Consider the following 26,600-nt stretch of genomic DNA (forward strand, 5'->3'; position numbering starts at 1 on the left):
AATTACGTGTTGTCATCCCTTCGAGCGACCAGGTGTCATTCCTCGTTAATTAATGCTGGTTTATGTCGACTTAATTTTGAATTGGCCATTTTAATTAATATTTTGGAGCGCAGTATAGCACTAAGGCAACCTCATTGTACACCACCTTGTGCCCCGGTCTAGTACCTTAATTTTCAGTGGCACGAGTTAGCTCCACTATCGGTTTTACTGATGTGCTCCCTTCAAAATCTTGTCTTGTACAAGTTTGCCCCGTGTGTGTCTGGGAACACAGAGATGAGCTTTAGTGTGATTTCAGTGCTAGTCAGTTAATGGAATCTTCATTTTGGCTTGGCTTCCACAGAAGAGTTTGAGTGGAGCGTAGTGTGTTTGATTTGTTATTCATTTAATTACTGCAAGTTTGTTTCTTTAATGGGTAGCAAAACATTTAAAGACTGTTGGTATTAACTCCCCTAGTTGCGGGCTGTTGCTAATTCGTTCCAAATGGCCTACTACTTATTCAATGGCAAGGCTAATTAGTTGGTTACTGTGAGTTACCGAAATTGTTGAAGTGTCTGTGTCGTGATTCAATCACTAGCTACGTGTTTGAGCTAAATTGATATAAAGCTTACATTGCCTCCTTAAAATTTGTTGCCAGCAGAAACCCTTAAGACAACTAAGTTTTGTCACTGCTTATGTTAACCTTTACCGGGAGCAATATTTCATGTAGTTAAATTTTGTCTTAAAATGTGTATTTCTCTGATGTAATAAACGAGTGATAAAAGAAAAAAGCAAAGGGGCCTGGTCCTTCCCATTGTGTCCGGTTTGTAACACGTATCTATTCATATTTCTTTACGTACTACATGAATATGTAATAAAAAATGGGGGTTCCTATTTTTAAAAAAAACGCGGTTTATATCCCTTTGACCTATGGCAGCGCCATCTTGCGGCCAACCATAGCGCCATCTGGTTTCCCCCTTCAAGCTAGGCGAGTTTCGTTCTTTGTAGTTTTTTCGTTTTATGCTTATTTCGTGAGATATTTGGCCCGGTCACTTTCAATGGACCACCCTGTATTATGTGCGGCCCAGATAACCTACAATGTTGGACACTCCTGATTTAGTCCCTGATGGTTCTCAAGCCTCAGTTGTTAGTTCAAGCTGCCACCGTACTTACTGCGCTGACTTTGCTTATTCTCAAAGAGGATCAGTCTCAGAACTTTGTGGAAGGGTGCTATATTTCCTCAAAAGTATTTGTTTCTTTTATCGTATACTCCCACGCGTGTCAGCTTTTGTTATTTATGATGTAATATGTACAAGCATTTGTAACTCGCCACTATCTGCATTAACATCGTACACGCTTCGCCAGTTCCGTAAAAGAACTTAGGTGCAGACGATGGGTAGTGCATCAGACACCTATCACAGTCTGGCGCCGTGTTTTTAATCAGTCATAGGCCTTGAGCATTGTCACTGCTGCTGCCTCTTCCACACTTTCGAAATATTCCGACGCGTTCTCATTTGCTTAATAGGGTACCATTCCGTCGGCCGTCGGCGAAGGTGGCAGGCAGCGTCCACTTCGCGACAGTGGCCGGAGAGCCGGCTCGCAGGAGGCGTGCCCTCGGCCTGCCCCCACCCCAACCCCCACCCCCACCCCCGCCCCCCTCCCGTGGGAGCTGTCCATGTGCGTCGTGACGTCAGAGGGTCTGGCAGCCGCCGCAAAGCGCAGCGCGACGGTCAGTCAGCCCCCAGTCTCCGGCGCCGGCGTTGGCTGCAGCCCGCCACAACACGTCACCTCCGCCGAGTCTCCAGTTCCTCACAACAGTCGCCACCGCACGGTCGTAGCAGAACTGCTCAGTTCCTCAGGGGTGAGTAGATAACTTGCCAGGTCACCTGAAACCAACAAGGCCACACCACTCGCAGCCTTGTGAGTGACATTCGGCTTGTCACCACTTCGTCGGCTTGCCTATAGATTTCGCTCCTAACATATTCAAGCATCACTTCAGTTCATGGTAAACCTAAAAGAAACATCTCTGAGTGTAATTAGTATCATTCAATCACTATCAAGGGACATAAATAACAGATTCGATCATCCTTGTCGAAGATAAGGGAGGAATCTATGCTGATACCAATGTAGCGGAATCATATATCATTTGAAATCAATTTAAGTTAGCAGCAGCTTAGGCAACAAGTAAACAAGTAGGAGGAACCTTATTCGAAATAGGCTGATTGCACTGTACAAAGAGTATTAATCATCTTATACTGTCAACTACGCATCCACATTTTTTTACAAAAAGAAATAGAGGAAGATAAACGTCCCGTCGACCACCAGGTCATTAGGGACGGAGCACAAGCTCGGATTAGGAAAGAATGGGAAAAGAAATCAACCATGTCCTTTCAAAGAAACCGTCCTGATGCGAATTACGGAAAACCTAAATCTGGATGGTCAGTCGGGGTTTTGAACCGTCGTACTCCAAGTCCAGTATGCTAACTACCGCGCCAACTCGCTCGCTACACGTATTTTTACGGAGTGAATGATTGTCTGGTATCACAAGAAACAGGTCTAAGAGAAAACGGGAATTATAATGGCTGTAGAATAATATTCTTCGGGATAATATTTCTGTGTCTTATAGCGGAAAACCAACATTTACGCCGACTGCACATTCAAAACGAACTTGTACAGCACCTGAAAAGTAATGACCATGTTTAGAAACTTGGCTTTCGCATATCGTTATTGACGGAGCTGATTTCTCGTATCTTCTCCTCAAAATACTTCGACACGGATTTACTTAGTGCACATCGAGGAGTACTTGATAATGACAACGTATTACATTGTTAAAAATAGATTCAAGAAATCGGCGACATATCCCAAAGGACATCAATCATCAACAGTGCCGGCGATACACGTATCACGATCAGTAGCCCGCTTACATTGCCGCAAAACGCTAAGAAGCTTCAGTTACCGGGTTGGTTGGTTGCGCGGTCGAGGGACTGAATAGCGAATCATCAGTCCCTTCGTTTACACCACTTCGGAACTAAAAAGTGTGAGGAAGGGAAGGTGGCATTTAACGTACCGTCGATTTCGAGATTATTAGAGACCGAATACCAAGCTGAACTGCAGGATGGTTGTAAGGAACCGATAGTGGCCTCGGAGAGACAACCACGGCTTTTACCTGGAACGATTTAGGGAAATCATGGAAAATCTGAGTTCTGACATTTGATTCTATGTGCTTGAGAAACGTACATCAAAAGAAATAAGCCACAGGAATCTGATGCGAGACTCAAGTGGAATGGTCATCAGTGAGATCTGCGCAGCCCGTTCATCATCCTGTACCCAGAATGCTTAGTCTTCAACAGTTGAAGTAATGTAATTCTCTTCTACGAAGAGCAATCGGCATCAAGCCTGATTGTGTCTGTCCCTATTAGCTGAACTCCTATCCAACTGAAACTACTGTAACAGTAAAAAGATAGACAGAAATAATCGCTAAATCACTGTCGCGAAACCTTTAGCAACGATGATGGGGGAGATCTCATGAACTCGTGCACGTGGTGAAGGTGTAGGTGTCCAAACCCTATTCCTTCGCTTTCATTCATCGGCGTAATTCCACAACCGCTCTATTGCGAGACCTGTTAGAAGAGGACTATCCTCTGCCGGTTTCAAAACGCCGTTGTTGTGGGAGAAAGTCTACAGGGTACATTTATACAAGTTTTAGACAACTACGCAACTCATGTTTTATATGAAACTATTAGCTAAGCTTATACAATGTTGTGTGAAAATGCTAACAAGCTATAAACTATAGATTTGATTGAAATTTGTCGTAATTTCAATAGGTCTGGGGGGTCTCCCTTTCAACTGACATTGTTGCAAGACGTTGCAAGAGGTAAAGAGAGCGTGTACTTAAGCCAAAAGAAGACTTGATCTTTAATGTAAGTTTTCACAGTCGTTATTCTTCATCTTTCGCGGAGATGAGTAATAATAAAGAATAGAGATGCCATGCACTCATAACTTATAGTTGGCCTAATGGACAATACGTAACAGAACGTGACGTCTTTTGACTACGAAAGCAAAAGAATGTTATGGACATGACAATTTGTCTGCTTCGCGGGGAAAAGGTGCATATTAACAACTACAGATCGGTTAGGGAGTTCTCTCTCTTTAACGTGATTTCAACTGCCGAAAACTTTGTGCAGTGGTCTTAACATTGCTGTGCTGCCGAGGAGTATAAAAACCATGAATGTTTACGTCCTTCTTCTGGTAAGGAGTGTGTATCAGACGAAATTTTAATTGAAATATATAAGCAAAAACCTGAATAGCCAAGATCGCTAATTATAATTTCATTTCCGATTACCGTTTCGGAAAATCCAAGCTGCCATCATAGGATCTGTAAAGCATAAATTACAAGCATAATCAGACCAGATATAATAAGGTGGGTGTCTCACGTTTTCACAAAAAGGATATTTACAACACACCTTATGCAAGTATTCCTCAGTACATCTTCCTCATAGGTAGAATATATCGTGTCAAGTCGTAAAACCTCATTCCAGGAACATGAAGAAAGTGATATATTGGCATATCAATAGTAAAACAAGATTTACATAAAATATCATACATATTGCACCGACTGGGCAAGCTCATATACGCACAGCAGATGGAAGGAGACTGAGTATGAAAAGTCAAAGCAAAGATGTTACGAACTACCAGCAGGTGGCACTGTAGTAGTAAATATACAGAAATATGATCGTAACGTATGCAGCACAAGGATGAAGTTACATCCAAGGAGTCGACATGACAATACCATATATACATTTTAGTATCTAATTATATAACACGAGTAATCCAAACCAGAATATATTGGAAGAACAAAACTCCTTATTTTTGTACTTTTAAAATTGCAATTATTATAAAATTATAAAAGAAACTATTGTACATCAGTTTTACTACTTACTACCTGTATATTCAAAATAGTTATAAGGCAAGTACAATGTGGACTATATCGCGACTGAATAGGGCTGTAGAAGTTCACTCTAAGCCTAGGTGATAAAAATACAGAAATGATGCACGAAGCACATGTCGTAATGTATGTAGGTGACTTTAATCCTCAGGCTCCTTTCATCTTTTGTTTGAAATGAGTTTGCATAGTCATGCAATATGCATGATATTTTATGTAAATCTTGTTTTATTAATGACATGCCGATCTATCACTTTATTCATGTACTGGAATGACGTTTACGACTTGACATGATATAATGTACGTATTTTGGAGATGTATTGAGGTGTATTTCCCATAAGGCACAGTATGTTGTGCATATCCATTTTGTGAAAACATATAGCCCCAGCTTATTATATCTGAACTGATTATGCTTCTGATTTTCGATCTACACGCTTTTCAGATCCGATGATGGCAACTTAGATTTGTCGATAGCGGTCATGGGAAATAAAATCATAATTCGATATCTTGGCCGTTGAAGCTTTTATTTCTGTATGCCGGCCGGGATGGCCGAGCGGTTCTAGGCGCTTCTGTCCGGAACTGCGCTGTTGCTACGGTCGCATTTTCGAATCCTGCCTCGGGCATGGGTGTGTGTGAATTCCTTAGGTTAGTTAGGTTTAAGTAGTTCTAAGTTCTAGGGGACTGATGACCTCAGAAGTTAAGTCCCATAGCGCTCAGAGCCATTTGAACAATTTTTATTTCTGTATTTCATATTACTCTAGATAGCCCCCATATCTGAGTGATGTGAGTGATGTCAAACATTCACAAATTTTAAATATCCTATCAATAGGTAATAAGAGTACACAATGGAAGATGAATTTCAGTCTCTAGGGAACACATGTTTTCATAAGGCTATTTCTGACCAAGTGAATAAAATTATTATTAGTTTCTATTTGATAAGAAGATTCACAAAATAACAGTGCAACAACAAATCGTCTTTTAGAGGAATTTGCCTTACGCCAATAGGTATTATGATCTGTAGTACCACTGCCAGCTTCGTTACAACACTATTTCGTCAACTTAATCGTTGGACATGTTCGTTTTGTGCCATATAATTTCTGCAAAACTGAAACACTTCTCACGGTTATTGTTACTGGAACAGTTCTGCCGTCGGAAACCGTAAATCAGTGAAGCGTTTACTTGAACGAATGTGGTCACATGAAGACGAAACGACGAATGTGGTCACACGAAGACGACACGCAGGCCGTGTAACACTCGCGGATTACAATGGCTGTCGTGAAATCCTTCTCGAGCTTATTGCCAGTGCTTTGTCAGCTGAGTACTTTGATGGAGCAGCTCGACTGCTATTCAGCCAATTTAGCAGCATCGCGAATCATGAAGCCTTATCTGCGTGAACTTGTTTCCTAGTTGCTCCTCGTGCTACGTAGAGCAGAAAACAGAAATTAGCTATTTTTTCTCTCTGTGCGCAAGCGCGTCGAACGAGCGAATGCCCAGCTGTCACAATATTCGTATCTGAAAAGTCTGTGTCCATTCAGAGCTAGCAATGTCACAGAAATAATTTTTCGACAGTCCTTGAGAAACTGCCCTAGCACTCGTTATATCCAGAAGTCACTCACTGGGAGACCTTGCTCACCTCAAAACGAACGCATCCAACCTTCGCTCTTCATATATTATCACTGAAGCGTAAGCGGCAACTCTGACAACGATAACGATGTTAAGGAACGGCCACGAACGGGTCTTCTAGTAGGACACGGTAATGAGGGCGTCAGGCGAAGGTTCCTGGACGTACAAATTTAAATATTTCATGTATGTGTTTTCATCTTGCACTTAGGAACAATCAGTTGGTGGCTGAACTGGAAAACGTACACACACACACACACACACACACACACACACACACACACACACACATGCACACGCACACAAGCACATGCATCCGCTTTTGTAAACAGATTGTACATTATCTTTATTAGTCGTACGACTTAAATTTCCGAAACAAGCGTTTCACCTGGCAAAAAGGTGCACAACTGTTAGTGACCTCTGTAAATCGTAGCGGAATCTTAATATCAATGAAACTGGCAGGGTGAGGTGTTAAACGAATCTTTTGTTTAAATTAACTTCTGCAGAGAGAGAGAGAGAGAGAGAGAGAGAGAGAGAGAGAGGGGGGGGGGAGTATGTTTTATTTTAATAACGGTTATTGCTTAAAATTTCGGTTGATTTATTGGGAAACGAATGCACAACATGGTACTTGTCGATGACTTAAAAGGAAATAGATGTAACGGGAATTTGCAACAGAGAAGACCTGCAAGCGAAGCAAAATTATAAAATAAAACTCTTGAGAGTTCGAAAATTATTTCATCAATCGCTAAACCTATAAGAACTACCACTTTATAATTGGTACCTATTAGCTACAACGTATTTAACGGAAAGGGAATAACTTGTATGGTATTTATGCATATTACACTACTGGCCATTAAAATTGCTACACCAAGAAGAAATGCAGATGATAAACGGGTATTCATTGGACAAGTATATTACACTAGAACTGACATGTGATTACATTTTCACGCAATTTGGGTGCACAGATCCTGAGAAATCACTACCCAGAACAACCACCTCTGGCCGTAATAACGGCTTTGATACGCCTGGGCCTTGCGTCAAACAGAGCTTGGACGGCGTGTACAGGTACAACTGCCCATGCAGCTTCAACACGATACCATAGTTCATCAAGAGTAGTGACTGACGTATTGGGACGAGCCAGTTGCTCGGCCACCATTGACCAGACGTTTTCAATTGGTGGGAGATCTGGAAAATGTGCTGGCCAGGGCAGCAGTCGAACATTTTCTGTATCCAGAAAGGCCGTACAGGACCTGCAACATGCGGTCGTGCATCATCCTGCTGAAATGTAGGGTTTCGCAGGGATCGAATGAAGGGTAGACGCACGGGTCGTAACACCGGGTAATACGCCAGTATGGTGATGACGAATACACGTTTCCAATGTACGTTCACTGCGATGTCGTCAAACATGGATGCGACCATCATGATGCTGTAAACAGAACCCGGATTCATCCGAAAAAATGACGTTTTGCCATTCGTGCACCCAGGTTCGTCGTTGAGTACACCATCGCAGGCGCTCCTGTCTGTGATGCAGCGTCAAGGGTAACCGCAGCCATAGTCTGCGAGCTGATAGTCCATGCTGCTGCAAACGTCGTCGAACTGTTCGTACAAATGGTTGTTGTCTTACAAACGTCCCCATCTGTTGACTCATGGATCGAGACGTGGCTGCACGATCCGTTACAGCCATGCGGATAAGATGTCTGTCATCTCGACTGCCAGTGATACGAGGCCGTTGGGATCCAGCGCGGCGTTCCGTATTACCCTCCTGAACCCACCAACGCGAGCAGCAATGTCGCGATACGATAAACCGCAATCGCGATAGGCTACAACCCGACCTTTATCAAAGTCGGAAACATGATGGTACGCATTTCTCCCCCTTACATGAGGCATCACAACAACGTTTCACCAGGCAACGCCGGTCAACTGCTGTTTGTGTATGAGAAATCGGTTGGAAACTTTCCTCATGTCAGCACGTTGTAGGTGTCGCCACCGGCGCCAACCTGGTGTTAATGCTCTGAAAAGCTAATCATTTGCATACCACATCATCTTCGTCCTGTCGGTTAAATTTCGTGGCTGTAGCACGACATCTTCGTGGTGTAGCAATTTTAATGGCCGGTAGTGTATTTTGCAATCGGACACGCAGCGTTCAAATAAGAGCGATTATTTTCTACATTCTCACTTTTAGTAAACCGTTCATTGACTGATGATATTAGAGAAACCACTGGAAATCGCAGGTGCAAATATACTGGTAGCTTTTAGAGTGTAGAGCCATACCGAAATTTTAGTTTTAAATACAATAGAGACAAATGGTGAAAATGTCATGGTTTTTCAGTTAAATTCATAAAGAACTTGATAGCCTGGTATAAGCCCATTTATCTGTATGACGTTGCACCCCGTCTGGTTCGGATAAAAGCACTAATTTACTCGGGAAGGGTGTCATAAAGCGCGTCGTATCCTGTGCTGAAGCGAGCTCGCGAACAAATGTCGTAACCGGTCTTTGATATCCTGCATACTATCTCTGGGACACAGTTGACGTCTGAACTGGTCCCACACGTGTTCTACACGTGACCTGCGGAACTAGCTGACCAAATGATTACATCACCGTCACGTACATAGTTCATAGAGACAAGTGACATATGTGGACGAGTGTAGTCCTTTTCGAAAAATGGCACCACGATACCGTAGCCAGATGTCCGTGACGTCTCATGAGTTGTCTGTCACTTCCAACCGTGACCTCAAGTTATACCCGATGCCCTTCACACAATCATGCCACGAGTGTCTCCGACCAATGGTACGAGATTACACAGAATGCTCCATGGAGTCCATTATCTGTTTTTGAATGGCAAACGCTGATGTGAAGTGGTTGCAATAGGCTTGGTGCAAAACAATGGTTCAAATGGCTCTGAACACTATGGGACTTAACTTCTCAGGTCATCAGTCCCCTAGAACTTAGAACTACTTAAACCTAACTAGCCTAAGGACATCACACACATCCATGCCCGAGGCAGGATTCGAACCTGCGACAGTAGCGGTCGCGCGGTTCCAGACTGTAGCGCCTGGAACCGCTAGGCCACTCCGGCCGGCAGGCTTGGTGCACAAAACGGAAATCGTCCCCTGTGGTAGTCACATGGTCGACCATATCACTGAGGCCGAGTATGTTTGCCCTCAGTTCCCATGCAGGCCAAGTTCGGGCCACCGTCACATCCGAATGCTCCAAAAATCTGGGTATGGCATGAAACGACCAGCCGGTGAGATAGAGATCCGCAGTGAGACCCCTTTGAAACTCTGTTGCGTGATGACAACGTCGCCTCACTCTAGTACGTGGCGCCTCCGTATCCTTCACAGCGATCACTAAACATCTGACACTGCTCACGCCCCTTATAAACCCTAAAAGACATAGCAACAACAACAAACACGAACAATACTAAACACAAACAACACTGATGTTCTCTGGTCACGTTCTATCTCCCACAGAGAATTACAGCTCTAATTAATTACTTCTTGCCGACGGTATGTACGTGTACAAAGTTACATTAACCTCCAATCATGTCTTTTGGATGCTTAACTTTTTTTCATCAGGCATCGTAGTTTTAAGATTTCACGGCTAACGGCTCTAGGTACACTTGCTGTTAGTTAACAGGCATAAATTAAGACACAAAATAATTAGAGACATTGGATGCGAGTGGGCATTGATTGAAATCAATGGAAAAGGTTGGAAATTTGTGCCAGTCCGGAACTCGAACCCCGGTCTGCTTACTAGCCGGATGCGCTGACCACTGAGCCATCCGGACACAGTGGTCATCGCAACTGCACGTACTACCCTGGTACGCCTCCCGTCAAACCAAAATTGTGAACCTCTCTACACACTATGAATGTAGTGCCCCTTGTGCGTTATCCTCTTTACTAGCGGCATTTCGCCGACTTCCGTAGGTGTCTGTTCGCTCAACAAAGTCCGAAAGAACAGACACCATATATATATCCACAAATTAGTTTTTCAAAGTGATGTTGAATTGAAACATCTGTCTGAGTAGCGTTGCTGATGTGAATTCAGTTTGTGATAGTTATTTTTTTATTTTTGTTTCTAGAGGGATAGTCAGCCTCTATGACACATTTTGGTCTTCTTCAAAATGATACTGATTCGATGCGATTGTCTCTGTAGCGGTGCACGATGCTAGTTCAGTTTGCTAGGAGGAGGAAAGGGGGCAGAGGGGGATGTGTACATGCTGTCTCTCCTGTACTTCAGTTATCGGTTACAGCCATGGACATGACTTAGAAGACTCTTACATTCATGGAGCGTTGAGAGATGACAGTGTAAGCAATGATTCAAAGTGCCATACAGTCGAAGCAGTAAAAACCGCGTATTATTAATGAAAATGTTGAACACATGACAACTGCATTATAAATACTGAAAGTAATTGAGTTAATAAACGTTGCATAAATGCATGGACGACATGGACGCTGTTACACTGCCATTACATGTATATCAGAGAATTCATGTTGTGTGTCACAGGAGACAGGCTAATTTTTCGAAGGAACTGCCCAATGTGAAGTGTCACCGTTAACAAGTATCGACGTTTACGGTCTTGATTGGTAAAGTAGTGGACTACTGATACACGCATGGATCGGAAAACATTCTTGATCAAACGGCGGCTCCATCACAAGCAGGACCAACGTTGCACCCACAGTTTCAAGACGACCATCAGGAAACGTTTTCTGAAGCTGAGCAACGAGTAAGGGAACCGCTCTGCAGGCTTACTCTCACACATCACTAACGCACGACCTTACTCTGATGGTGTAGCGAAACGAGAAACTGGATGAATCACACGTGTAGTATCGTGTTTTGTCATGAAAGTAGACTCTGCTTTGACGTCAGTGGCGTTGACCGGAACAGAGGCTGGTACACGGTTGTATCAGGCTGCAACCCAATGGGCCAATTTAGGGAGTCATGGTGTGGGGAGATTTAGCCTACAAAGAGCGTGCACATCTGGTTCTTGTTGAGGGAACTCGGAACCGTGTAGCAAAGATACATAAGATCACCTAAACTAATTCGTTACTTTTCGTACGTCAGAGATTTCTCCAGGAAACAAATTTCTTACTTCACGATTGTCGACTTCCCTAGTCATCTTAATCGTCACACCTGTCCCATTTACAGGACATGGTGGAGCAACGTCTGATTCCGTCTGCTATATACACTGTCCGACAGGAAAATTAAAGCATCCAGAACACGTGGGCTGATTTTAAAGTAGCTTCATGCATGTACACACCCTCGGCAGGTATGTAAACGATTACAGAGTTGCAATTCTCTGTGACAGGTAGAAAGGCCAACACAGTGCGTTAGTGTTGTTCGTGGTTAGTGTTACTAACAGGTCTTGTAGGGCATATAATAGGCTGAATAGTGTCATAAGGTGAATGACCACGCCGGCCGCGGTGGCCGAGCGGTTCTAGGCGCTACAGTCTGGAACCGCGCGACCACTACGGTCACAGGTTCGAATCCTGCCTCGGGCATAGATGTGTGTGATGTCCTTAGGTTAGTTAGGTTTAAGTAGTTCTAAGTTCTAGGGGACTGATGACCTTAGAAGTTAAGTCCCATAGTGCTCAGAGCCATTTTTGAATGACCACAGTGAAGGACAGAAGATGCGCCACACTAGTGAGAGACAGCGTTATCAGCACCTGACAGAGTTTGAAAAGTGACCTCGTTGTGGGCCCCATTTGGCTGGCTGGACGAGTCTTGTAATATCCAGATTTTGTTCAAGTTGGGCTATACATAAAAGTGAGGGCAAACATGCTGGTCGCCAACGTTCCAGTCGACCAACTCCTACAATCGCATGGGAGAATCGCCTTGCTGTGTACCAAGAACAGTGTAATCTGTTCAAAACCCGCTCCTTCAAACCTTGGTCACCGATGTTGTGTCTAGACCATACAGCCCAGACACAATGCTGTAGCCGATAGGGCACGCAAGGCTAACGCAGACGGGCGTGAATTCTGGAACATGAGACTTATAAATGCACTAAAGAAAAATACGTAGCCTTTTTAATACTTAACTTTATTCTCTTGTTGGAATACATCTCTCCTGCATACTCGTAAGCTATTGGCACTGATACAAATGGCGCCTTGCTAGGTGGTCGCCATTTAACTTAGCAGAGGGCTATTCTACTGTCTATCTCTCGGCAAATGAGAGCAAGGCTTAGCACGTCCAATCGCTAGCTATGTTGTCCGTACAACTGGGGACGAGGTCTCCTCAGTCTCTCGAGACCTGCCTTGTGGTGGCGCTAGGTTTGCGATCCCACAGTGGCGACACGCGGGTCCGACATGTACTACAGGACCGCGGCCGATTTAAGTTACCACCTAGCAAGTGTGGTGTCTAGCGGTGACACCACAACCGACATATCACAAACCCTTTCAACATGTGAAGTTTCCTTTCGTTCCTTCTTCCGCTTCTAATTTTTTTTTTTTTTCACGCAGTTTGTATTTGCAGGGAGAGTCGTGCAGTATCGGCAGTCTGAAGTTTTTTGGCTTTGCTATGTAACTGTGGTGGTGAATCTGAGTATTTATATACTACTATATACTATTCTCTTACCTCAAGGCCGGACAGGGTGGCCGAGCGGTTCTAGGCGCTACAGTCTGGACCCGCGCGACCGCTTCGTCGCAGGTTCGAATCCTGCCTCAGACAAGGATGTGTGTGATGTCCTTAGGTTAGTTAGGTTTAACTAGTTCTAAGTTCTAGGGCACTGATGACCTCAGAAGTTAAGTCCCATAGTGCTCAGAGAACCATTTCTTACCTCAAGGACATGTTCTATGAGTAGCACACATGTAATGATTTCTATTTTGTTATTCGTAGTACTTAATTACATCGAAAATAAAAGAGCTACAGTTACAAGGCTTGTAAAAAATATCTTGCAGTATCGGCCACTGTCTTCTCTGTGATAAGATCGGTTATTAATGTTTCACTGCTGTGATACTTATTGAATAATAATAGCACACATAGACATTGGAACGTATTTTTACTATTTCAGCTCAGTTCGCCAATGTTTAGCTCTCTGTTTTACAAAGATCGCAAATAAAATACAAAATATTCTCCCGATCCACACATCCAATATGTGTTCAGCCTCTACATTCGGTACAAAGCATGCAAGTCTTCTTAAAATGACTATAAACACGTAATGTACTCTTCAGTCTCTTCTGTTGACTCATTATTTCCGGTAAATTCCAGTTTTCATTGACGCTTTGTAATTGGTTTTTCGTGGACACCCTTTGCGTTTTTATTTTGGAACACCTCAGCTTTCTTCAACTCTCTTTCAGATTATATTTTTTCTATTTTTAATCTCTTCTCTTCGGTGGTGATATTTTTTCTTTTCTGATTGTTGTAAACGTTTCAGCAGCCCTCCTTGCAGTCATTTTGTCAGGCAAAACCTTGCTCACAGCCATTTTCATGCACTCATCGATCCATTTCCCTCTTCCTTTATTCTCAGTTTTCTCCATTTACATCTGAGAAGAAGTGAGAAGACGAAAATATAATTTAAAAATTGAAACTACTTCTGAAAGACAAGTTGGTGGCCGGTACTGCACGAGAAAAACGCAATATGATCTAGTTATGTTATACATTCTTTCCGAGAAATTATCATTCCTTACATAACATTCCTCACGTAGCAGAGATAATCTAAATATAGCATCGAAATTAATCACTTACTAAAAACGGGTACCACAAATCTCGAAATATCTTCCGTGCGCTAAGAGCAACAGCAACACCATCAGTCGCTCAGACTAGACAAAGAAAACACTGCAGAGAGGAAGAAGCTATCCGATTCCACAATACACAAACTTGCTTTTGCTTACTGTACACTTCTGCCATCTGGAGGCGGAAAAGAAAATCACTGTAGTGGTCGGTACCCTAAGCCGGTCGACACTGACGACGCTCCCCTGTATTTCTGCTTTGCAGGCCACCATAAGGCGCGTATCGTTGGGTACTGCGTGTACCATTATCACGTCCCCCCTTTCCTGCTCCATTCGCAAATGGTGCACAGAATGAACAACTGTGATAAACCGCCGAGTCTTTCTAATTTTACCCTCACGGCCTTTTCCCGAGATATGCAGTGCTACGCAGCTAAGAAAACTCATCCCAAATATATCCAGATCGAGTAAATAAATAGAAGTGCGGTTTTCGCTAAACTATGTACCTACGCCACTTACTCCCGTAACCAAGCTCACTTCGTCTTTACCCGTCTCGACACCCTCGTCTAAGCCTTTCTCGAACACCCTCCCCCCCCCCCCCCCGCCACCTCCTTCACCTTTCTCTCTCCGTCCAGCCGCTACGACAGAATCACCTCCTTTATCAAAACATCCGATCCTATCCTGTCAACAAGCCCCTCTTCATGGATACCTTGTCCCAGCACCAGCTTGACGCCTTCATCCTAAATTAAACCTTCCTCCAACCTTCCCATATTGTCCGCACCTCTCCCATGTACTTCACCATACTGATATTCCCCGCCCCTTAGCGCGACGTTGGGTCGCTATTGGCCACCTTAAGCATCTCCCCTTCTGGCCACAACCCTTGCTCAATGTTCCTACCGAACACCTGGTCCTCAGGGACTTTTCCTTCACCCTCACCATCACCTGTGCCACAATCTATGTCCATACTGCTGTTCCCACCCCCTAAGATTTCCTCTCCCATGTTGACCACACCTTCTCCACCTATGTGATTGCCGCTGACCTTAACATTCATAGCTGCGATTCTGTCACCCTCTGGTGGTAGCATCAGTTCCTTTCCACCCTCCAAGGCGACATTGTCGTCCTCCCTCAAGATACCAGTCCTGAAAGTAACACAACCCCTTATGTCGCCCCCGCTTCTCCCAGTCTGCTTGGGCACATCACTGCAGAAGTCCTCGATCCCACTGGCAGTGACCACCTCCCAGCCCTTCTCAACATCTCTTTTGCTCCTCGTCCTCCCCCAGCTCCCCACCCTGTCGCCCCTCCCAAAGTCGTTCATGACTACTGCTGTGAAGACTGGAATGCCTACCGCAAATCCATCAATAAGTAGGTTGGAAGCCGCCCCCTTCTCGTCTACCATCCTGATGACATCGCTCACACCTTGTCCTTTGTCCAGAAGACGGTCTCTCATGCTGTGGTGGCTCACTTTCCCACCAAACGTATCCACCCCCACCGTCCTCTCCTTCCTCCACAGACTGCACTCTGTCTCTGCAAATCCCACCGACTTTACCATCCCTTCCACCACACTCGTGACCAGGAAGTCACTGGCAAGTACAAAGACACGTTCTAAATCTTCTGACAGCAAAGAAACGCCGAGACTGGCGCCATACATGCACACGACTCAATGCCACTCACCCTGTCAACTCCTCGAAGTACTGGTCAGCCTTCCACCACCTTACTGGTAGCTATCCCATCCCGTATTACCTACTCCTCCATAACAACTGCCCCTTCCCTGCCAACCTCAGTAAAGCTAACCATTTTGCTTCCCACCTCTCTGAAGTATTCTCCATCCCAACGTCCCTAACTTTGATTACTCCCTCTTCCCCGATGTCCTAGACCACACAGATACCACTGTCCTACCACTTGCTCTCAGCTTCCAGTATCTGGACCAGCTACTGCCCTCAGAATTGAACACTCATATGACAGCACATGACATTAAACTCATCCTCTGCTCCAAACGCAACACCGTCCCTGGTCTCAATTGCGTTACCTACCATCAACTCAAGGAATGCCCTCTCTCATTTCTCGCCAACCTTGCCACCCTGCACCACCCTGCAAAACACCATCCTCTCCACTGGCTTCTACTCTGACCTATGGAAGAATTCCCACAGCCTGTAGTTCCCTGAACCTAACAAACCGCCTTCTGACACCTCCTCCTATCACCCCATCTCCCTCACGTCTGTGTTCAGTAAGGTCTTCAAGTCCATCCTCTCCCACTGTATCTATCACCACCTAACTCAACACCTCTTCCTCCTCTTACCCAGTGTGGTTTCCGGCCCTTCTGCACTGATAACCAGCTCCTTAACCTCACCCATCTCCTCTCCCTCCAACGTAACTCCCATCACTCTACTATTTGGTTTCCCCTGACCTCCGGAATGTCTATGATCATGTATGGCATTCCGTACTCCTTTTCAAGCTCCAGACCTAAGCCCTTTCTATCAGCTTTATCTGCCTCACTGCCTCCTTCCTCTCCCACAGTCCTTCCTATGTCACAATTTATAATACTAATTCCAGTACCTTCTGCTGAACTACAGATGTGCCTTAGGATTCTGTCCTTTTCCCTCTCCTATATCTCCTGTACACCACTGATATGCCCAAGTCACTCCCACCCATCCATCTCCTTCAATATGCTGATGAAACCACCTTCTTTGCCCTCTGTCCTAAATGGTCCCAGCGCTCCCTCCAAACCCACCTATACAAGTTTACAGCTTGGTGCAGCCAGTGGCTCCTTCAAATCAATCCTTCCAAAACCCAGGCAGTCGTTATAGGATGTACCACCCCCTCGTTCTGACTCCTTAATTTCTACCTCATCATCTATGACCGCCATATCCAACCTACTCCACCTTGAAATACCTTGGCCTCACTCTTGACCATCATCTCACCTGCACTCCCCATCTCCTTACCATCCAATGCAAAGCCCACAGTAGACTCCACCTCCTGAAACTCCTGTCTGGCCAGACATGAGGATTGCACACTTCCACCATACTACTTACCTACAAATTCTTGTTCTGTCCTATTCTTTGTTACACCAGTGTTACATGGATCTCCACCCCTCCTAAATTCTATAAAGCCCTCCAAATACTTGAATGCCAAGTGCTCCACCTCACTTTGTGTATCCGTCTCCCATCCCCCACGAGGATCCAATATGACCTCATCTCCTTCCCATGTCTCCTTATTTTCCTTAACATGTCCGTTACCTCTACAGCAACCACTTCCTCAATCCATCTCACTGCCTGGTATCGCCATTCCTCTTCACTCCCCACATACTGCCGCACCTCTACTGATGTGTCCCCCCCCCCCTCTGCCGATCTCCACACCCTCCACCTCCTTTCTCAAAGGAACTTCCAACGTCTCCCTGTCCCAGATGATGAGCTTTACTCTGATATTTACCCATGTTTATAACTCTGACCCTCCCCTTCCCCTCTCCTCCTCCTTTGGGCTCTGTCCCCCTCCCCCTCTGCTATTTCCTCTCTCCTTCCCCATGTCCTTCTCACTTCTCCTTTCCCAATCTTTGTGTTCCCTCCCCACCTCCTGCCCCTTGGTGTGCTACCAACTCCACCCCTTCATCCCCTTGCCCCCCTCTGTAAACCCCTATCTCTCTTTCCTCTCTCCCTCCTCGTCGACCTCCCCTCCCTTGGCAGGCCCTTCAAATTTTAATACAGTCACTTTGTCGTGTTTTGGTGCTCGCTGTGTATGTAACATCAGTGCAGTGTGTGTTCAGTGTCGCTGTCCTAGTGATTTGATTTGTTTTGATTTTAACAGGGAACCTAAAACAGCTTATGTCTAACCCGCCACTGCCTGAGCCAAAACTAAGTTTATTGTGCTGTATCGCTCCCTGCCTATCTAGGAAAGCCAACCAGTGCCCTTAAATAGTGCAAGGAGTCCCTCTACCAGTTTTTTGTCAGACAAAATTTCTTCAGGTCTAGTTGTCCTGAAGATTCTGTATCTTTTACTCTCCATTGTCATGCATTCGAAGATTAGGTGTGATGCAGTTTCTTCACCCTCATCACAGATCCTACTTTTAGGGTCTGCTTCCGTTATACCCATTGTGTGTAGGTGTTTTTTGAAATTCGCATGGCCGGTCATCAGTCCGATCATGAGTTTGATCTCTTTCCTGTTCAATCCTAGGACTACAGAGCTTCTTTTAAAACATGGCTTGGGCATCATTACTTTACCATGTTTTTGTTTGTGGACCTTGACCCAATATCCTACGTGCTGTTTCCTAAGTCAGTTCCGTAGTTCTAATTTAATAATTGCCTTGGTGATTGTCAGGACAGGTTCAGGCCCAATAAATGGAGTTTTTGCCCCCATCCTAGCCAATCTGTCGGCTTGTTCATTGCCACAGATCCCTGAGTGGCCAGGGACCCACACTAGGTTCACCCTATTGCTTCCCCTAGCTCCACCAGAGCCCTGTGGCATTCTGCAACAATCTTAGATCTTGTTGCAGGAACTGCCAATGATTTCTGAGCTGCCTGGCTGTCTGAATGGATGTAGATGCTATGGTCCTTGTAGCACCTATGCATATTCTCCTTCACACATGCCCTGGTTGCAGTAATTTCAGCTTGGAATACAGAGACCAGTTTCCTAGAGAGATGATGCTCTCCAGCCTTGGCTGAACCCCGTACACCCTTTGCCCCAACGCCTTGGTCTATTTTCGATCCATTAGTGAACAAAACGATGTCCCCAGTACGGTGTCGAACTGTTTTTTACCACTGTTCCCTGCTTCCTATTATAATATTGTAAAGCTTGTCGAAGCAGTGGGAGTTATTATATGGTCAGCAGGCATTTCCCCAGCCATTCCTATATTTACCTCACCATGTTAGTGTGTGATTCTGGATATCCGAATGAGACCCAGTTTTTGCCAGTTTTAAGTCTGTGTGTCCCAGCTGCTGCCACCATCTTGACCCAAAGGTGTAGTGGAGGCATGTCCAGCATGGCTTCCATTCCAGCGGTTGGTGTGCTGTTAAGTCCACCTGTTATGCCTAAGCAGGCCAATCTCTGCACCTTAGCAAGCTCCTTAGCTGCAACCCACTGTTCTACCTTCTTCCACCACACTACGGCCCCGTAGGAAGTCCTAGGTCTGACCACTGGTGTATCCAGTGCTTACCTCTGGGGCTTAGGCCCCAGTTTTTGCCATCTGCCCTTCTAGTAGTCACTAGAGTACTTTTTGTCTTGGGGTAGATACTCTTAATGTGAGGGGTCCATGTTAGCTTCTCATCTAAGGTTACCACTAGATATTTCACTATCCCCTTCACAGGTAGAGTTTCGTCGAAGAGCTTTAGATTCCAACTTGAGTGTTGAACATGTCTCCTCGTAAAAGGCACCACAAGAGTCTTCTTAGCATTAACCCTCAGATCCTGTTTAATGCACCAATTTTACACAATGTCCAAACTTTCTTGTGCCATATTTCTGTGTCAGGAAATTTGGCAAGTATTACTATGACAAGGTCATCTGCGTATCCTTGGCAGAGAAACATTGCTGGAATTGAATTCCACAATGAGTTCGTTCACCACTAGATTCCACAATAGAAGGGACAGAGCTCCTCCTAGTGGTGTTAATTACCATCTTTTCATTCATTATGGTAGCCCCTACCTTCCTTCCACTAAGCATGGCTCGGGTCCACCAACATATAGTGGTCCCCAGGTCATGCGCCTCTGCTGCCCTTACCATGGGATCGAACGTCGTGTTATTGAAGGCCCTCTCGATATCCAGGAAGATGCAGAGGGCTGTTTCTTGGAAGTGAAGTGCTTTCTCCACCTTCTCAACAAGTTGGTGGAGAGCTGACTCACATGACTTACCTGGTTGAAATGCATGCTGGTTTGAATGTAGAGGGGCCCTACTTAGCCTCCTCTCCTCAACATATACATTAACCACTTTTTTAAATGTTTTGAGAATGTAGCGTTCTCGCTTCCCACGCCCGAGTTCCCGGGTTCGATTCCCGGCGGGGTCAGGGATTTTCTCTGCCTCGTGATGACTGGGTGTTGTGTGATGTCCTTAGGTTAGTTAGGTTTAAGTGGTTCTAAGTTCTAGGGGACTGATGACCATAGTTAAGTCCCATAGTGCTCAGAGCCATTTGAACATTTTTTTGAGAATGAAGGAGGGCAGACTGATTGGTCTCATGTCCTTAGCCTTGGTATGATCAATTCTCCCTAGCTTTGGAATGAAGACAACCTTCACTGCCCTCCAAGCATTGAGAATGATTCCTACTGCTAGACTAACCCTGAATAGCCTGCATAGGACTCTTATGAGCTTCCCTCCTGCCTGTTCCAGGAGTGCTGGAAAAATTCCATCTGGGCAAGGTGACTTGAACGGTTGGAATGTTCCCACCGCCCATTGGATTTTATTAAAGTTCACACACTCCTGGGCCGATTCCCAGTGCCTGAGAACCGTTGTCTCTCCGGGATCACATCCTGGGCTGTGTCGTCCGGCAAAGCATATTGAGGAAAGTGAATTTCGAGGAGCAGATACAGCGTCTCCTGTGCTGTCTTTGTATATTCCCCATCCTCCTTCCTCAACGTACCTCCTGGATTGGTTGCTACTCTAGTGAGAATGTCGTTGCCCCCCGCTGTGAACTCCGTTTTTTTATTGTGTTATTTGTGCCGCCAGTTTATGCCATTTTACTGTACGTGGATTTTATGTAAACATGCCTCGTCCAGCTACCCCCTTTTTTGTATATTTTAACTCCAATTGCTTCCCCCTTCTCATGTGTACATTTCATTTTTTATCCTAGTATTTTATGTATGTAATGTTCTACTGTGGTATTTTATGTAAGCTCTTGGCTGAAGAGCGGCGAATTCTGCCGCTGCCAGTCCACTTCTGCCCCATGGGGCGGGGGAATCAAACGACAATAAAGGAAATAAAAATTCGCTAAATTATAGTGGATAATGTGACAAATTTCTTGACGTACGCAAATAATTTTTAACGTCTTTAGCTGCCAAATAGTGACACTGTTTTAATGGATTCATATACTTTTTCCTGTGGCACTCGAAAGATCGTTGAAAATAACTTTGACGAAATAACATATGAGGAGCTTGATGAGAGTTGTTGTAACAGGGCCGCAAAACACTGTCCCGCGTCGGGAAATGTGCTCCGACAACCGTCAGCCCTGCGTAGCTCAGATACTGTTCGTGTGTTTATTACTGCGGCTACCATAACAAGTGCACAAAATGTTAACCATGAGAACTGGTACATCCTATAAAGCCATTCTTGGCAGACAGTACTGGACGTTGCATTTAATTTGAAATTAGCGCAGCACTAGTCCGTTTCATACGGCATCTGATGTCTTCGGGAGTCGTCTGTGTTTCCTCTTGTTTTAATTTTCCTCGCACCTAAAAGTCGAGAGCTTGTATGTGTGGTGAGCATGCTGGCGATTTTGTGTTCCCCTAAAGACGGATGCACCGATCTCCAAATGTCCTGTTAAGGAGGTCTGTAAATTATCTTTGCAGCATTGGTGTAACATTTCCTCATACTAATATAACATGGACTGCCTTAGATCCAGACATGCCTTTGGCTATGTGGAGTCCCATCAACAAAACAGGACCAATAACGCGGCTCTTGAAAAACCAACATCACACTTAGACAACATCGGAAATTCCATGAGAGCTTTACGGATGATGCTGTTATATACACAGAGGTCGGGGGAATCAAACGACAATAAAGGAAATAAAAATTCGCTAAATTATAGTGGATAATGTGACAAATTTCTTGACGTACGCAAATAATTTTTAACGTCTTTAGCTGCCAAATAGTGACACTGTTTTAATGGATTCATATACTTTTTCCTGTGGCACTCGAAAGATCGTTGAAAATAACTTTGACGAAATAACATATGAGGAGCTTGATGAAAGAGTTGTTGTAACAGGGCCGCAAAACACTGTCCCGCGTCGGGAAATGTGCTCCGACAACCGTCAGCCCTGCGTAGCTCAGATACTGTTCGTGTGTTTATTACTGCGGCTACCATAACAAGTGCACAAAATGTTAACCATGAGAACTGGTACATCCTATAAAGCCATTCTTGGCAGACAGTACTGGACGTTGCATTTAATTTGAAATTAGCGCAGCACTAGTCCGTTTCATACGGCATCTGATGTCTTCGGGAGTCGTCTGTGTTTCCTCTTGTTTTAATTTTCCTCGCACCTAAAAGTCGAGAGATTGTATGTGTGGTGAGCATGCTGGCGATTTTGTGTTCCCCTAAAGACGGATGCACCGATCTCCAAATGTCCTGTTAAGGAGGTCTGTAAATTATCTTTGCAGCATTGGTGTAACATTTCCTCATACTAATATAACATGGACTGCCTTAGATCCAGACATGCCTTTGGCTATGTGGAGTCCCATCAACAAAACAGGACCAATAACGCGGCTCTTGAAAAACCAACATCACACTTAGACAACATCGGAAATTCCATGAGAGCTTTACGGATGATGCTGTTATATACACAGAGGTCGCGACGCTAGAAAATTGTAGCGAAATTCAGGAAGATCTGCAGTGGCTCGATGCTTGGACCGGGGAGTGGCAGTGGACCCACAAAGTAAGCAAATGTAAGGTATTGCTCGTGCATAGAAAGGGAGTCCCGTTGTTGTTGTTGTTTGATTACACGGTACAGAACAATAAGTGGAAGCAGTTACTTCCATAAAATATCTGAGCGATTTAAAGCGAAACTACATCGTAGGAAACGCAGATGCCAGATTGAGATCCACTGGAATAATCCCCAGGAAAAGTAGTCCATCACCAAAGGAGGTAGCTTACAGAACCCTCTTTCGACCTATACCTGATTATCGCTCGTCAGTACAGGATTCGTACCGGATAGGACTGACAGAGGAAATAGGGAAGATCCAAAGAAGAGCAGCGCTTTTCGTTAGAGATTCATTTAGTAAGCACGAAAGCGCCGCAGAGATGATCATCCAACTCCAGCGGCAGACGCTGCAAGAGAGGCGTTCTGCATCACGGTGTGGTTTAGTGTTGCAATTCCGAGAGCGTGCGGTCCTAGAAGAGTCAACAAATATATTGGTTCCTCTTACGTATATCTCGCGAAAAGACCACGAAGATAAAAGTAGAGAGATTCGAACCCAAACCCACACGGAGGCTTACCGGCAATCATTCTTCCCGCGAATCGTTCGCGACTTGCACAGGAAAGGAGGGTAAAGAACAGTGCTACACGAAGTACACACCGCCGTACACCGCAATGTCGCTTTCGGAATATAGATTTAGATGCAGCTGTAGACACACCAGACGTAGACGGTTCTTTATCCGTTTCACCCAATAGTGAATATTGTGAAGATTGATTTACCATAGTTTCTAAATGACGCTACGTACGTTAAGCAAAATGTTGCGTAGGAACGTCGCATCAGTTTACAGTTTCAGTAGGAAACATTCTGAGATATTGGAAATCATGCAAAAAAGACGAAATGTGTTGAAATGCAATATTCACAGAGCAATTCTTTGGCTGATATCACTCGTACATTAAAGTTGCCACATAGTGACATATGTATGTGTTGGCGCTGCTAAACCTTTAGCTGTATTTCTCTCAGCATTTGCTGCTCTATTTTGTTGGAATATTTTCTCATCATACTCACTTTTTCTTGAATATTTTTCATAATTTTTTCGAAGACAGATCATGAGACCTAGGCACGATCGGGATACTTCTCATCATACAACCATTCCGCTGCTCTAAACGTTTCGCAACGTTCACCATAAGTGAATACCACATCGACTTTTTCGACTGTCGCGCGCGTTGTACAAGTCTAAGAAGCTTCACGGCTGAGTTTTCTGATCGCTGCAACAGCAGAGCACAGGCTGGTGGGTTTCGGGCGCACAGCTCAACACTTGAACCATAGCTGAGAACCGTGTTTGCTTATATTCGGTGTAATAGGGCACGCCTGTGGGACCTCCTCTCCTGGCAGAGGGACGGTGATTCGCAGCACTGTTATCTTTTTACTGTTTGTTCAAGTTCCATACATGGATATGTTTAGGGTGGCCTGTCTTAGATGCCTCATCCTGCCTGCAGCAGACTGTAAGCACTATGGGACTTAACATCTGAGGTCATCGGTCCCCTAGAACTTAGAACTACTTAAACCTAACTAATCTAAGGACATCACACACACCCATGTCCGAGGCAGGATTCGAACCTGTGACCGTAGCAACAGCGCGGTTCCGAAGTGAATCACCTAGAACTGCTCGGCCACAGTGGCCGGCTGTGCAGCAGGAAGTGAGATATTGGTTGCTTCTTCTAGGAACGTACGCTATTGAAATTTTGACAGTAAACCGCACCTTGAGGCGCAGCCATGCACAACCCTCTCTTGTTGCGTCTGCCCCTGGAGCTGGAAGACCATTTGCATTAAACCAACCCGCTCCTCTTTTTGTCTTCTTTATTTCCTCTATCAATCTTACCTCAATCAATCCTGCCGAGCCGCACCAGGCAGGTTCAAATGGCTCCGGGCACTATGGGACTTAACTTCTTTGGTCATCAGTCCCCTAGAACTTAGAACTACTTAAACCTAACCAACCTAAGGACATCACACACATCCATGCCCGAGGCAGGATTCGAACCTGCGATTGTAGCGGTCGCGCGGTTCCAGACTGTAGCGCCTAGAACCGCATGGCCACTGCGGCCGGCGAACCAGGCAGGCTTGTAGCCTACTTCCATCATGGCTGGACTATTCTTTTTGAGAATTCTTCCAACGGATCTCAGCCCAGCATCTGCTTTTAATGTAGCCTTCACCACTCAATGATCTGAGGAGTCACCAGGAACGACACGCGGTTCAGATTTCACGTTTAACTTTAGGTCCATTTTCCCTAGTGGATAACTGTGGTAGATTAGGGACACCGATGTCGCCGAAACGGCGTCCAATTGAAAGGCTTGTTTCCGACCATTGACCCATGCGAAATTACTATCCTTATCTTCACCATTTCTCGCATTCATCCTACGTCAATCTTTCTACTAGGCTGGCTATCGTAACACGTGTCAATCTTTCAGCGATGTGTTTTCTTTTACGAAATTTCAGAAAAGTGACTGACCAGGCTCAGCACTTTGAAAGTAAATAAGTAACACTTGGATTGGATATGTTTCCAAAATATAGATTTCTTTACGTCCCTGAGATGTAGTAAAATCGCACAAACATCTTATATGAAAATGTAAATGTAATCAACCGATAAGGGAGCATTACGTCTTCAGTGAAATTCTTTCTTGAATTCTAACATTGCTGGAAAACCAGAGAATGATTGCTGTGATTAATAGCACATTGTTATCTGGTTATCTCTGCAGGACATGTGCGGCCATGGAACTGGCTCGCATTCGGTGCCCTGACACGCGTGCAGTAGCGGTCAGCCTGGCTGGCACATTGCTCCCACCGCCATGCCATGCTGTCTCAGCGCGTGGAGGGGGAAGGGGGGCGGGGGGAACTGCGAAAGTGCTACGTGTAAATGGCAGTGCAGTTGCGTTGCATAATAGTTGGTTGTCTGTTTCACATTTCTCAACAACATAGATTACAAACAAAACAAATTTCCAGTGTTATTTAATTATTTTGGGCCCACTGAAGGCATATTATAATTTTTATTGGTACAAAGGGCCGGCATACAGACAATGCAGACAATTTCAAAGATTTTCGCCCTCATGTGGCCACATAATCGTGACTTATTTAGTTTCATAATCGAAAAAATGTCTTTCATACACACATGTTGATCGAAATATTATAGCGCTTTTGCAACCTCATTATGGATACGTGCATACCCTGTCTGAGGAATACAATGTAGACGTCCTGGACAGTTTTAACTTGAAAGCATTTGTCTTTAAAACTGGAATTACTCTGCATATCAATGTGTTACATCTGAAACGGCAATCAATCTTGAAAACAAATGTATGATTGGCAGTGTCCTCAAAACGTTGAGAAAACTATCCTTGTAATTCTTTCAAGTCCACAATGAATTTTTCAAACCTCGCATTTCTTTTAGACCTGTGAGCTTAGGAAAATGGACTTTATTTGTCAGAACAGTCCCTTCTCTAACGCGATTTTCTTTTCAAATGCCTCCCTATCAAATCAGAAATAAGTTGTTTCTCAACTTGCAATGTCTTACTTATTGTGGACATTGTGCAGTTCAATCCACTTAAAATACAACATCTACAATCCACTCTCCACGTTCCAATTTTCGTTCCTGCACTCGTGTTTCCTTCACAAATTCAACAATACCGGATTTTAAATCGAGAAATCGTTCCAGGTATGCCTTTGACTTAAAGACCGTACTTTGCAGTTATATGTAAAGTCTTCTTACTCTTCGTTGAAGTCCATCAAAAACTGTTGCAACTGACAGTGGCAAAATGCTTGCGAATTCAGAAATTTTACTATTCATACCGCCAATTTCTTCACG

General features: G+C 44.6%; 1 protein-coding gene across 2 annotated transcripts in view; it reads left to right on the top strand.

Moving 5' to 3' along the window:
- The first annotated feature begins 1,722 nt into the window (after positions 1–1,722).
- LOC126259391 (proton-coupled amino acid transporter-like protein CG1139) overlaps positions 1,723–26,600 on the top strand; it is a 284,611-nt gene continuing 259,733 nt past the window's right edge. For both annotated transcript variants that reach the window (XM_049956157.1, XM_049956154.1), the window contains exon 1: positions 1,723–1,837. The gene's annotated coding sequence lies outside the window, so the exon portion shown is untranslated. The remainder of the gene's footprint in view (positions 1,838–26,600) is intronic.

Source organism: Schistocerca nitens, chromosome 5, assembly GCF_023898315.1.
Source record: "Schistocerca nitens isolate TAMUIC-IGC-003100 chromosome 5, iqSchNite1.1, whole genome shotgun sequence".
NCBI classification, from domain to species: domain Eukaryota; kingdom Metazoa; phylum Arthropoda; class Insecta; order Orthoptera; family Acrididae; genus Schistocerca; species Schistocerca nitens.